Source organism: Heterodontus francisci, chromosome 11, assembly GCF_036365525.1.
Source record: "Heterodontus francisci isolate sHetFra1 chromosome 11, sHetFra1.hap1, whole genome shotgun sequence".
Classification (NCBI taxonomy): Eukaryota; Metazoa; Chordata; class Chondrichthyes; order Heterodontiformes; family Heterodontidae; genus Heterodontus; species Heterodontus francisci.
The window spans coordinates 13,719,486-13,733,823 of record NC_090381.1 but is presented as its reverse complement, the minus strand read 5'-3'; positions in this window follow the sequence as shown (position 1 = coordinate 13,733,823).

The window sequence follows — 14,338 nt, the reverse complement described above, 5'->3', positions numbered from 1 at the left end:
ATCCCATATTCCTACCACACCCCCACCTGTCCCTATATTTCCCTACCACCTACCTATACTAGGGGCAATTTATAATGGCCAATTTACCTGCCAACCTGCAAGTCTTTTGGCTTTGGGAGGAAATCGGAGCACCCAGAGAAAACCCACGTAGACACAGGGAGAACTTGCAAACTCCACACAATGAAAAAATAAAAGCCAACACAACATACACATTCCAATCTAAACTTATAAACTAAATCATGCTATTTACATACAAAATTAAATTAATCACCTTTGCGCATTCCCTGCCTTTCATGTGCATTTGCCTTTCCTGGTACTCCTACACAGCACTACCCCAGTGGCTGCAGCATGGCTGCTGGAAGGCTACTGACATTCAGTGAGGGAGACTGCAGATTGTCTTGCAGGATGACTTTGAGCAACTTTGGGTCTAGAAGGCCCGGCTTCGGACTGCAGCACCTCAGCATGGGCAGCATCTGGGCTGGCTGAATGATTGGCAGGCAATAGCTGAAGCCACTGGCACAACCCCTGGGGTGGTTCCTCAGCAATCCTAGTAATCTGCTGGAGTGCAGATTGCTGGATTGCAGCGAGGCCTTGGATGCCCCTTTGAGCACTGGTATCCACACCCATGACGGCAGCAATCTGAGCTTGCATGGCAGCTCTTAAACTTTGGAGGAAAATGTTTGTGCTGAGAGAAGTTGAGACATTGGCCATCAAATGCTGCATCATGGTTGGTTCCACAAATACGCAAATAGAGTTGATCACCATCCTTGCTTGAAAGGGTGGGCTCGAAGCTCTCTTTAAAAACCTGTCATGTTGATGCTGGACTCCTCCGTGCTCCATGACATTTTGTGCTGGCTTTCCGGCAGGCTTTCCAATGCATCAAGCATTTCCTTGTCTGTGCCCGTCTGCTTCCTTGTACAGTCTGGCCCATCGGAGTCTTCATCTTAGTCCTCTGCAGGAGAACACGTGTGTGGCCTTGCCCTCTGGCGAGCTGGCACCAGCGCTCAGCATATGCTGCCCTGGCTGCAGTGTACTTGTATTTCACCACATACAGATCTCACCTCTAACAATATCAATAACTGAGCTGGTGGCTGTGAGCATAAAATCAAGTGACAATGTGTCTTCACTCTCTTCTTGGTCTTCCTCCACTGCCTGGCCAGCTTGCAGTTCTTGGGTGTCGGAAAGGCGAAAGGGACAAAGGTAAAGTTGTGATGAGTGGAGAGGATGAAAGTAAGATGTGCAAGTTTACACCATCTGCAAATTGTAACTCAGAAGTGATTATGGGATAATGGAGAATTGGGTTGTGAAAAGGAGGATTTGGTATGAGGATATCATCATCACCAATGGATTCAGCCCCAACACTGGCAACGACACCACCAGTGTTCCTTCCCATAATGGTCAACATCACCTCCTCCATGGGGTCAAGAGATGCAGGTGTGCCTGCTCCCCTCTGGTTGTTTCTTGCTGCCTCTGGTTCTGCATCATATTTGCCTGCTTGGAAACATAGTGTCGGAAAGCCAGGAGTTTAGGAATCGGGGGATCAGGAATTTTTGAGTGGGAAATTAGGGGACTTGGGAATTAGGGGATTGGGAATCATGGAGTTGGGATTCGAGGGTTTTGGCATCGGGGTTCGGGAATTAGGGAGAATTGGGGAAGGTCAGGAATCAGAGATACGGAAATCAGGAGATCAGGAATCAGGGGTTCAGGTATCAGTAGTCTGGGAATTGGGGTTTAGGAATCAGAAATCGGAGAAGATTGGGAATCGAAGGCTCATATATTGGAGGCATGGGAATCAGGAGATCAGGAATTAGGTGTTCATGAATCGGAGCGTGCTCAGGAAAGGATATTGTATCATGGTTGCAGTCACACAGATGTCATTCCTGACCTGTGTACTGTGAAGAGGCCAAAAGCCAGAATGAAGGCTTCAAACAGGAAGTTCTGTGCAAGGTGGACACAAAGTCAGGATGTGGTGACATGTTGAAGGATCTCAGCGAAGAAAGGGAGTTAAGAGATGGGGTGATTTTTTTTTATTCATTCATGGAATGTGGGTGTCGCTGGCTAGGCCAGCATTTATTGCCCATCCCTAATTGCCCTTGAGGAGGTGGTGGTGAGCTGCCTTCTTGAACTGTTGCAGTCCTTGGGGTGCAGGTACACCAACAATGCTGTTAGGAGGGAGTTCCAGGATTTTGACCCAGCGACAGTGAAGTAAGTTAAGATAGTGTGCGACTTGCAGGGGAACTTGCAGGTTCCCATGCACCTGCTGCGCTTGTCCTTCTAGGTGGTAGAGGTCATGGGTTTGGAAGGTACTGTCGAAAGAGCAGTACGTTGCTGCAGTGCATCTTGTAGATGGTACACACTGCTGCCACTGTGCACCAGTGTTGGAGGGATTGAATTTTTAAGGTGTTGGATGGGGTGCCGATCAAACAGGGTGCTTCATCCTTGATGATGTCAAGCTTCTTGAGTGTTTTTGGAACTGCACTCAATCAGGCCTCCTGCCCTGTGCCTTGTACATGGTGGACAGGCTTTGGAAAGGCAGGAGGTGTGTGATTCACCGCAGAATTCCCATCTTCTGAACCGTTCTTGTGCCTACAGTATTTAACTGGCCAGTGCAGTAAAGTTTCTGGTCAATATTAACCCCCAGGATGTTGATAGTGGAGTATTCAGTGATGGTAATGCTGTTGAATGTCAAGGGTAGATGGTTAGATTCTCTCTTATTGGAGATGGTCATTGCCTGGCACTTGTGTGGCATGAATGTGACTTACCACTTATCAGCCCAAGCCTGAATGTTGTCCAGGTCTTCTGCACGCAGACTACCTCATTATCTGAGGAGTTGCGAATGGAACGAAACACTGTACAATCATCAGTGAACATCCTCATTTCTGACCTTATGATGAAGGGAAGGTCATTGATGAAGAAGCTGAAGATGGTTGGGCCGAGGAGACAATCCTGAGAAACTCCTGAAGTGATGTGCTTGGGCTGTGATGATTGGCCTCCAACAGCCACAACCATCTTCTTTTGTATTAGGTATGACTTCAACCAGTGGAGAATTTTCTCCAACTCCCAGTGATTCCAGTTTTGCTAGGACTCCTTGACTACACTTGGTCAAATGCTGTCTTGATGTTAATGGCAGTGAGTTCCAGACCATCAGCACCCTCTGGGTGAAAAAGTTCTTCCTCATCTACCCTCTAAGTTTTCTACCAATCACTTTCAATCTATGCCCCCTAGTCACTGACCTCTCTGTTAAGGTGAATGGACCCTATCACCTCACCTATGGAATTTAGCTCTTTTGCCCATGTTTGGACCATGGCCATAGTGAGATCAGGACCTAAGAGGCCCTAGCGGAACCCAAAACTGAGCATTGGTGAGCTGGTTATTGTTGAGTAAATACCATTTGATAGCACTGTCAACAACACCTTCCAACACTTTGCTAATGATTGAGAGTAGACTGATGAGGCAGTAACTGGCTGGATTTAATTTAGAAATAGAAAGAGAAAGTTTAAGGCACAGAAAGAGGCCACTTGGCCCACTGTGTCTGTGCCAGCTGAAAAATCCCATCTTCCGACATTTTGTCCGTAGCCCTGCAGCTTACTTCACTTGAGGTGCATATCCAGACTCCTTTTGAATGAGTTGTGGGTTTCTGCCTCAGCTACCCTTTCAGACAGTGATTTCCAGACCCCCACCACCCTCTGGGTGAAAATGTTTTTCCTCTACGTTTTCTACCGATCACTTTAAATCTATGCCCCCTCGTCACTGACCTCTCTGCTAAGGTAAATAGGCCCTTCACCTCCACTCTATCCAGGCCCCTCAAAATTTTGTACATTTCAATCAGATCTCCCCTCAGCCTTCTCTGTTCCAAGGAGAACAACCCCAGTCTATCCAATCTTTCCTCATAGCTGCATTTTTCCAGTCCTGGCAACTATTTGTCCTGCTTTTTGTGGACTAGACATACCCATGCAATTTTCCACATTGTCAAGTATATGTCTGTATTGTAGTTGTACTGCAGCAACTTGGCTAGGGGCACAGCTAGTTCTGCAGCACAAGTTTTCAGTAATACAGATGGGATTTTGTCAGTAACTATAGCCTTTGCGCTATCCAGTGCAATCAGCTGTTTCTTGAATATCACGTGGAGTGAATTAAATTGGCTGCAGACTGGCATCTGTGATGCTGGGAACCTCAGGAGGAGGTCAAGATGGATCATCCAGTCGGCACTTCTGGCGGAAGATGGATACAAATGCTTCAGCCTTGTCTTTTGCACTGGGCTGGGCTCCCCTATCATTGAGGATGGGGATATTCATGGAGCCTCCTCCTCCTCCTGTTAGTTGTTCAATTCTCCACCACCATTCACGATTGGATGTGTGTGATCCGTTGGTTGTCCAATCACTTGACTCTGTTTATTGCATGCTGTTTCCACTGTTTAGCATGCATGTAGTCCTGCACTGTAGCTTCACATCATTTTTATCTATGCCTGGCATGCTGTCCTACACTCCTCATTGAGCCACGGTTGATCCCCTGTCTTGATTATGGTAGAGTCGGGGATATGCCAGGCCATGAGTTTACAGATTGTGGTTGAATACAATTCAGCTGCTGCTGATGGTCCACAGTTTTGAGCTCCAAGATCATTTAGCATGGTGGTAGTGCCACACAACATAATGGACGTTATCTTAAATATGAAGGCGGGACTTTGTCTCCACATGGACTGTATGGTGGCCACTCCTACCAATACTGCCATGGAGAGAGGCATCTGCGACAGGTAGATTGGTGAGGATGAGGGAAAGAAATACCGACTGCATATATGTATCTGCCTCTCCTGTCTAACAGTGCATGCAGTTCTGTGGCGAGGGTGCACTTGGGCCACAGACAAGCCAAACTCATTTATTGTATTTCTAAGGGCTCGGAAATCATGGGGTGACTCAGAATTCGGAGGCCTGGGAATCAGGGAATCAGGATTCAGGGGCTTGGGAATTGGGGGATCAGGATTTGGCAGTTTGGGAATCAGGGAATCAGGATTCAGGGGCTTGGGAATTGGGGGATCAGGATTTGGCAGTTTGGGAATCAGGGGATCAGGATTCGGAGGCTTGAGAATTTGATGGCTTGGGAATGCAGGTAGCTTGGATATTTGGTGAGCTTGGGAATCGGGTGGGTAATCAGGAATCAGGGTGTAACTAATAAACATCTGCTGAACTATCTCACCTACAGTTTCTGCCTGTAGGTCAAAAAGTTGAACAGCACTCGACACCGTTTTAGGTCTTCCTGGTCCTGAGGAGTTGGCATGGGTCTGACGTTTCGGTTTCATCTGGGTCTGGCCGAATTGCTGTGACAGAATATATTGACCCAACTGAGTCGATGTGCCCAGTGTTGACCTGGCACTTCTTGCTATTAAACACAAGGCCTTCACAACGAGCAGTCAGCATGAAGCAAATGCAAGTTTCGGTCATGCTCTGCCTTGGTCCGCCCTATCAACATAATATCGTCAGAACATAGGAACATATAGGAAGATAGAACTTAGCAGCAGGAGTAGGCCATTTGGACCTTTGAGTCTGCTCCATCATTCAATAAGATCATGGCTGATTTGATTGTTGTCTCATGTCCACTTTCCTGTCTGTCTCCCATAACCCTTGACTCCCTTATCCATCAAAAATCTATCTAACTCAACCTTGAATAAATTCAACGACCCAGCCTCAATTGCTTTCTGGGGAAGAGAATTCCTCAGACTAACAACCCTTTGGGAAAATAAAAGTTCTCTTCATTTCCATCTTTAAAAATTCTAAAAATGTGCCCCCTAGTTCTAGTCTCCCCCACAAGAGGAAACATCCTCCCCGTATCCACTCTATCAAGTCCCATCAGGATCTTATATGTTTCAATAAGATCACCTCTCATTCTTCTAAACTCCAATGGGTACAGGCCCAACCTGTTAAGCCTTTCTTCATATGATAAGCCCTTCATCTCCGGAATTAGTTGAGTGAATCTTCTCTGAATTGCTTCTAATGTAATTATATCCTTTTTCAAATAAGGAGACCAAAACTGTACACAGTACTCCAGATTAGCACCAGTAAACTTAAGAATCATCTCTTCTAGGGTTGGGATTTTATGTGGGCATCTCTTGAAGGGTAAATTCAGTCGTCATGGGTCTAAGCAAATCCTGAGATTGTCATCTTTCTCCAGTTTGCAGGTAATGGAGGTCGTGCACACAGAGGATGACTCCGCGGCATTCGGTCTCATCCAGCTTCACTTTTAGCTTCTCTTGAACATGCACGTTGCACTTCCTTGGCACTTCGATAAGTAGCAACTGCATTCTCTCTCGTGTGTAATATGGCATCACCCTAGAAATTGTCAATCACATTAAATCTGTCTGGGTAAAGTAGTTTCAGGTCTCTAACTGACTCAATGCACTCCATGTTACAATCTTTCGGACCTTTCGGTATGGTGCTGACCTTATAAATAGTGATGATTCATAAATCTTGAGATACTGGAAGTCCTGCGACAGCTGGTCCAGTTGTGTCTACAATATAAAACACATGCAGTAGCCATTCAGAGCTCCCATAGCTGCACTGTAAGGTTATCATTCCACTGCACTTGATTGGAGAACCATTGTAGGCAGTCAGCCATGGTGGGTTATACCATAGCTTCCCATTTCTTTACGTAGATGTCCTTCAGTATATGGATGGACAGAATATTTGCACTTGCTCCGGCGTTGATTTTTACTCTGAGCTTATGCTTACCACTCTTCTGTGGATATCTAATCCTGATCATGGTGAATGCCTCAGATTGTGTAATAGCATTGACATGTTGATCCAAATTTATTATGTGAAATACTTGCTCGCTGTTTGCACGAGTGCATTCTTCATCCATGTCATCCTTCTGAGCCTTGGTTACCATAATGATTGTCGTAGCCACCCTCAATGTTTGTAACCGTTGGTGCCTAGCCATGATGTCTTCATATTTCTTTCCACCTTTAAATGGTGCATCTATGGTGTGCCCTTTCTTCTTTTCTAGCAGATATTTTTGACAGGCCTCTAGTGGGGTAGACCCAATTACTAGCTCCATAATCCATTCTGACAATTCAACATCTGCAAAGTCACATTGCTGAGCTTTACCTTGGCACCTTGCAATAAACTGATCAATGGACTCATCTTTCCTTTGCCAGTAGGTCACAAGCTCAAGCTTATGTAATTGGAAATTTACCTTTACTTTCAGTTGCTGCTCCTGGAATGTCCAAAGCTTGCTTGGGTCCTTCTGATCCTAAGCTGAAAATCCTGATGTATTGATCCATTACAGACCCTCATTGCCCAGTGTGATCTTAATTCTGACAGCTTGTTTCTCTGGTTTCTCACTTCTTGATTCAGGAAATATAGTTCCATTCGCTGTCAAAACAGTTTAAATTCATATGCTATGTCTGATGCCTTCCTATCTATAACTGTATATCTGAAAGCCATTGTCTTAACGATCCTGCTGTTTTTATAAATATATAACTGTTTTTTACAGGTTTTCTTTTTCACATGCACATTCCTTTTTTCTTATTGCGGCAGATCCTTTTTCTGCAGTCTTGCCCCTTTAAGAGTGATACCACATTGTTATTTTTTAAACAGAGAGATCTGTTCTTTGTCTGTAGTCAGCTGTGACTTGCAGTCCCGGCAAAAGCCACGACCAGCCTTTCTCATTGTGTTGTGGACCTCCGGTGGCGCTGTTGAGTTCTTCCCTGTTTTTTCGGCTTAGATCCCACCCACGAAGCAAAGAAAGAGAAAGCTGAAACAGTAATGGTTTCAGCTACTACTTTTCAAATTTTTAGAGCCATTGCCACATTGGTTGAAAGCTTTCATTCCTTGGCAAATTGCCTGCTGTAGTCGTAGAGTTTCAACACCTCCCGGGGGCCTGTCTCTAGTCGTAGCTCATTGCACTGTTGTGGGGGCTTCTACCAGCTGCTTTCCAGGATCTTTCCAGGATCTGCAGCCACTCTAGATAGGCAATTGACTGTTCATTGCTCAGTATTAGTGTGTTCTTCAGAAAAAATCAAGTGTTGCCACGATGTAATATTTGGTGGTCTTCAGAAAAAATATATCCCACCATTGTCACCATATAACAATACTTGTTCCTTTGATACATGAACTATTGTAAGACTCACAGGACTGCAAATAATATCCAAAGAAAATGAGGATTTTTATTATAACTTAGCTAGAACTTATATATATATATATTGTATATACACACACACAGATAATGCGTGAGCCATATCTCACTCTGCTGGGCTACACGCAAAACTCCCTGTGTAACATAACATCTCTTCCTCTGGTGACCTTCACTCACAGCTTTTTAAGGTATTCTGCTCTTAAGGTATTCCCTTCCTAAGGTGGTCCCAGGTCCCACTACAGCTCTGCTTTGGCCTCTGCTCAAATGGAAGCTGACAATTCCTGTGGTTTGGGATCCTTTCAGGTCCAAGAGCAACAATCTGTGTATGCCCAAGAGAAGGTGTCAAACTATTATATTTAGCAGCTAATACACACTTGTGAACAATTAAAGCAAGATAACTAACACTTAGTAAAGATACATTGCTGATATCAGATTTTACCACAATTCACTCAGGAAGGTTGCCTGTGTCAGATTAATAGTAAAGTCTTATAATTAAAACTTGCCAGTGTTTTGTTCCACTGTTTTCTGATGTGTAGCTTGAAGAATTTTGTTTAAAGTAGTAGTGTTCAAATACGGCTGTGTATGTTATTTGCATGAGTACAGGTGCTTGTGTATAAGTGTATGCACTTTTGCTGTCATGCTCACGCATGGAGAAATTCTGAACTATATAATGAACTTATAAAGCAAACCCAAAAGCAGAAACTTTTCCTGAAGCACAAGATGGAGTCGAGAGGTCAAGTGACCTCATCCTGTACTGCTGAAACTCATGGAAACTACAAGAATCCTGAGTCGGCCTTCATGTCTGGACCAGCCTTGGAGAAGACATTAAAATGTAAATGGCCCATTTTCTGTAAATTGCTGCCTCTCTTCAACAAATTGGATTAACAATGGTATGGCAGACATGGAGACTCCAAGTTCAAACTCAAATGAATGGGTGTGAAGAAAAACTCAACTTCATCAAAATGAAATGATGATGGGTGACACCCAGAACCCATTGTCCAACAATGGTCCCACCATCAGAAACTATTTCTGAGGACAATGGTGTAGAGAAACCATGTTCACATGACAGAAACCAGGGGTCTAATAAGAAGCTTAATAAAAGTATATGCTGGGCAGACAAAGACAGAGCCAGAGAGAGAGATTCATTTGCTCCAACAGGAGAAGAAGGACCCTGCCTAAGAACGCCATCTTTAAACAACAAGTAGACAGGGACTGGGAGTGGCTTTGAACTCCATACCTGAGAACTGTACCAGGGATTTTTGCATTGAACTATGATTGAGATACAACAAAACAAAATCTGCAACAAAGCATTCACCCTCCTGAAACTTTCCAAGTTCTGTCTTCAGTGAACCAGGAAAAAAGGAAAGTCAGGTCTGCATCGTTTTTAAATCTTCATGCCCCAGGAAGAATACAAGGTTTACAGTGAATTCTTTGAAAAAACATCAGACCTAGATGCATGTTATTTACTAAACTCTATCTTTTCTTTTGTGTGTGTGTGTCTCTGTATGCATGTGAGTGTGGGTGAAGTTGTGAATATCTTCAGGTATTGTATAAATAACATTCATCTTTCTGTGTGTGCGTGCAGGTGTGCATGTTCACAAGTGTGTGCGTGTAGATGTGCACATGTGTGTGTGGTTTGTGTATGCATAGAAGTGTATATGGATACAGGTGTGTGTATGTACACAGATGTGTGTGGGTGTGCGCAGGCTTGTGTGCACACAGATGTGTATAGACTTGTGTGTGTTGTATGTGTTTGTGTGCACGCAGGTGTGTATGTTGGTGTTTGTGCAGCACAGGAGTGTGCGCAGTGCAGGAGTGTGTGCCCACACACTGGTGTGTGTGTGAGCATGCAGGACTGTGTGTCTGCACACAGGAGTGGGTGCGCATGCACTTTAGTGTGTGTGCTCATGCAATCAGTGTGTATATGTGCGTGCAGGTGTGTGTGAGAGTCAGTATGTGTGTGTGCACAGTAGCATAGGCAGATGTGTGTGTGTGCTGGTCTGCCACAAAGGTGGGAGGCAGGGTGCCCACTTAATGGTGAGGGAAGGCATGTGGGTGGAGTGCTCGTCGGCCTCCCACCGCCATGCCACTTTAACAGCAGCAGGGAAGGTGGAGGACGGCCCTCCCACCCGGAGGACAATTGAGCCACTTAAATGGCCAATTATGATCCTCTTACTGCTGCTGCTGCCATTTTCACAGCGGTGGTTGGGCTCTCCACTGTGTGGGAAGACTGACTGGTGAACACTGGCAGTCTCCCTGTGGGTTGAGGGGGGAAGGCACTCTCCTCTTTGTGCACTTCCTGGTCATTAGAGGGGCCGCCCTGGGGCAATTACCACCCTGGCAGCAAACCCCACCCCCCCTTCACTGCTGGTGGCCCTTTGATTGACCAGCAGCTCCAGAGGATGGGCGGCTATCCTTTAAAGGGAAAGCAGGCCAGACAGCAACTAATTAGTTGCCTCACAGAGGTAACATGCAGCTGGAGATCCCACAAACAGCCGAGGTGAGATTGCCCCCGGCTTTTGGGATCCAAGCGGCAATGACAAAGTTTCAGCCGATAGTATGTGTCCTTCCTAACAAGGAGAAAGATTGAGGAACACGCTTTGTTCTCCATAGCATTCTATGAAATACAAGGAGCAGACAAGGAGAAAAAACATCAGCATCAACTTTGACTAAATTTCAAATATTTCCCCTTGAATATTAGCCCAAAATCCCCTCCCAAAATTCTTTGTAAGAGAGCCCTTGACCTGCTGCTGTCAAACCCTCACATCATAGAGACAGGACTTTACAAGGTTGCAAAGCTTGTCACCATTACTGTGAAGGACAACAAACCTCCTCCTTTAACTGGAAATTCATCTTTGACAGGAGGTCATTGTCTGACCTTGGTGAATATTTGAAATACCAGTCTTGATTCATGTCACACAAGCTCCTAAAAATTCACCCAATTATATTTCAGAAAGATTCTCTCTATTTCTGTCTCTGAGGCACTGGCTCTCACTGGTCTCCAGTTCCCTAAGTTCTGGCAATTCTCCCTCGCTCAGTAACGGTTTGTCATGTGGACTGAGTGCACAGGATGCAAGACGGCAAGTTTTACACCCAGCCAGGCTGAACTCACCCAGAACACAAGGTCTATACACTGACACTTTCCTGTTACTCCAGCTCGACACTAACCAAGTGTCTGTACACTCACACCTTCCTGTTCCTCCAGCACTACACTAACCCAGTGTCTGTACACACACACGGTCCAGGTCCTCCAGCACTACACTAACCCAGTGTCTGCACACTCACACCTTCCTGTTCCTCCAGCACTACACTAACCCAGTGTCAGTACAAACACACCGTCCAGGTCCTCCAGCACGACAATAACCCAGTGTCTGTACTCTCACACCTTCCTGTTCCTCCAGCTCCACACTAACCCAGTGACTGTACTCTCACAGCTTCCTGTTCCTCCAGCTCCATACTAACCCAGTGTCTGTACTGTCACACCATCCTGTTCCTCCAGCTCCACACTAACCCAGTGTCTGTACACTCACACCTGCCAGCTCCTCCAGCTCTACACTAACCCAGTTTCAGTACAGTCACACCTTCCCACTCCTCCAGCTCTACACTAACCAGTGTCTGGACACTCACACCTTCTTACTCCTCCAGCTCTACACTAACCCAGTATCTGCACACTCACACCTTCCTGTTCCCCCAGCTCTACACTAACCCAGTGTCTGTAGACTCACACCTTACCACTCCTCCAGCACGACACTAACCCAGTGTCTGTACACTCACACCTTCCTGTTCCTCCAGCTCTACACTCACCCAGTGTCTGTACACTCACACCTTTCTGCTCCTCCAGCTCTACACTAACCCAGTGTCTGCACACTCACACCTTCCTGTTCCTCCAGCTCTACACTAACCCAGTGTCTGAACACTCACACCTTCCTGTTACTCCATCTCCACACTAACCCAGTGTCTGCACAGTCACACCTTCCTACTCCTCCAGCTCTACACTAACCCAGTGTCTGTACACTCACACCTTCCTGTTCCTCCAGCTCTACACTAACCCAGTGTCTGGACACTCACACCTTCTTACTCCTCCAGCTCTACACTAACCCAGTGTCTGCACACTCACACCTTCCTGTTCCCCCAGCTCTACACTAACCCAGTGTCTGTACACTCACACCTTCCTACTCCTCCAGCTCTACACTAACCCAGTGTCTGTACACTCACACCTTCCTGTTCCTCCAGCTCTACACTAACCCAGTGTCTGGACACTCACACCTTACCACTCCTCCAGCTCTACACTAACCCAGTGTCTGTACACTCACACCTTCCTGTTCCTCCAGCTCTACCCTCACCCAGTGTCTGTACACTCACACCTTTCTGCTCCTCCAGCTCTACACTAACCCAGTGTCTGCACACTCACACCTTCCTACTCCTCCAGCTCTACACTAACCCAGTGTCTGAACACTCACACCTTCCTGTTCCTCCATCTCCACACTAACCCAGTGTCTGTACACTCACACCTTCCTACTCCTCCAGCTCTACACTAACCCAGTGTCTGTACACTCACACCTTTCTGTTCCTCCAGCTCTACACTAACCCAGTGTCTGGACACTCACACCTTCTTACTCCTCCAGCTCTACACTAACCCAGTATCTGCACACTCACACCTTACTGTTCCCCCAGCTCTACACTAACCCAGTGTCTGTACACTCACACCTTCCTACTCCTCCAGCTCTACACTAACCCAGTGTCTGTACACTCACACCTTCCTGTTCCTCCAGCTCTACACTAACCCAGTGTCTGGACACTCACACCTTCTTACTCCTCCAGCACTACACTAACCCAGTGTCTGTACACTCACACCTTCCTGTTCCTCCAGCTCTACACTCACCCAGTGTCTGTACACTCACACCTTCCTGTTCCCCCAGCTCTACACTAACCCAGTGTCTGTCCACTCACACCTTCCTACTCCTCCAGCTCTACACTAACCCAGTGTCTGTACACTCACACCTTCCTGTTCCTCCAGCTCTACACTAACCCAGTGTCTGTACACTCACACCTTACCACTCCTCCAGCACTACACTAACCCAGTGTCTGTACACTCACACCTTCCTGTTCCTCCAGCTCTACACTCACCCAGTGTCTGTACACTCACACCTTTCTGCTCCTCCAGCTCTACACTAACCCAGTGTCTGCACACTCACACCTTCCTACTCCTCCAGCTCTACACTAACCCAGTGTCTGAACACTCACACCTTCCTGTTCCTCCATCTCCACACTAACCCAGTGTCTGTACACTCACACCTTCCTACTCCTCCAGCTCTACACTAACCCAGTGTCTGTACACTCACACCTTCCTGTTCCTCCAGCTCTACACTAACCCAGTGTCTGTACACTCTCACCTTCCTACTCCTCCAGCTCTACACTAACCCAGTGTCTGTACACTCACACCTTCTCACTCCTCCAGCTCTACACTAACCCAGTGTCTGTACACTCACACCTTCCTGTTCCTCCAGTACTGCACTAACCCAATGTCTGTACACTCACCCCTTCCCACTCCTCCCGCTCTACACTAACCCAGTGTCTGTACACTCACACCTTCCTGTTCCTCCAGTACTGCACTAACCCAGTTTCTGTACACTCACACCTTCCTGTTCCTCCAGTAATGCACTAACCCAGTGTCTGTACACTCACACCTTCCTACTCCTCCAGCTCTACACTAACCCAGGGTCTGTAAACTCACACCTTCCCAGTCCTCCAGCTCCACACTAACCCAGTGTCTGTAAACTCACCCCTTCCCACTCCTCCAGCTCTACACTAACTCAGTGTCTGTACACTCACACCTTCCCACTCCTCCAGCTCTACACTAACCCGGGGTCTGTACACGCACACCTTCCTGTTCCTCCAGCTCTACACTGACCCAGTGTCTTTACACTCACACCTTCCCACTCCTCCAGCTCTACACTCACCCAGTGTTTGTACACTTACACCTTCCTGTTCCTCCAGCTCTACACTGACCCAGTGTCTGTAGACTCACCCCTTCCCACTCCTCCAGCTCTACACTAACCCAGTGTCTGTACACTCACACCTTCCTGTTCCTCCAGCTCGACACTAACCCAGTGTCTGTACACTCACTCCTTCCTGCTCCTCCAGCTCAACACTACCCAGTGTCTGTACGCTCACTCCTTCCTGCTCCTCCAGCTCTACACTAACTCAGTGTCTG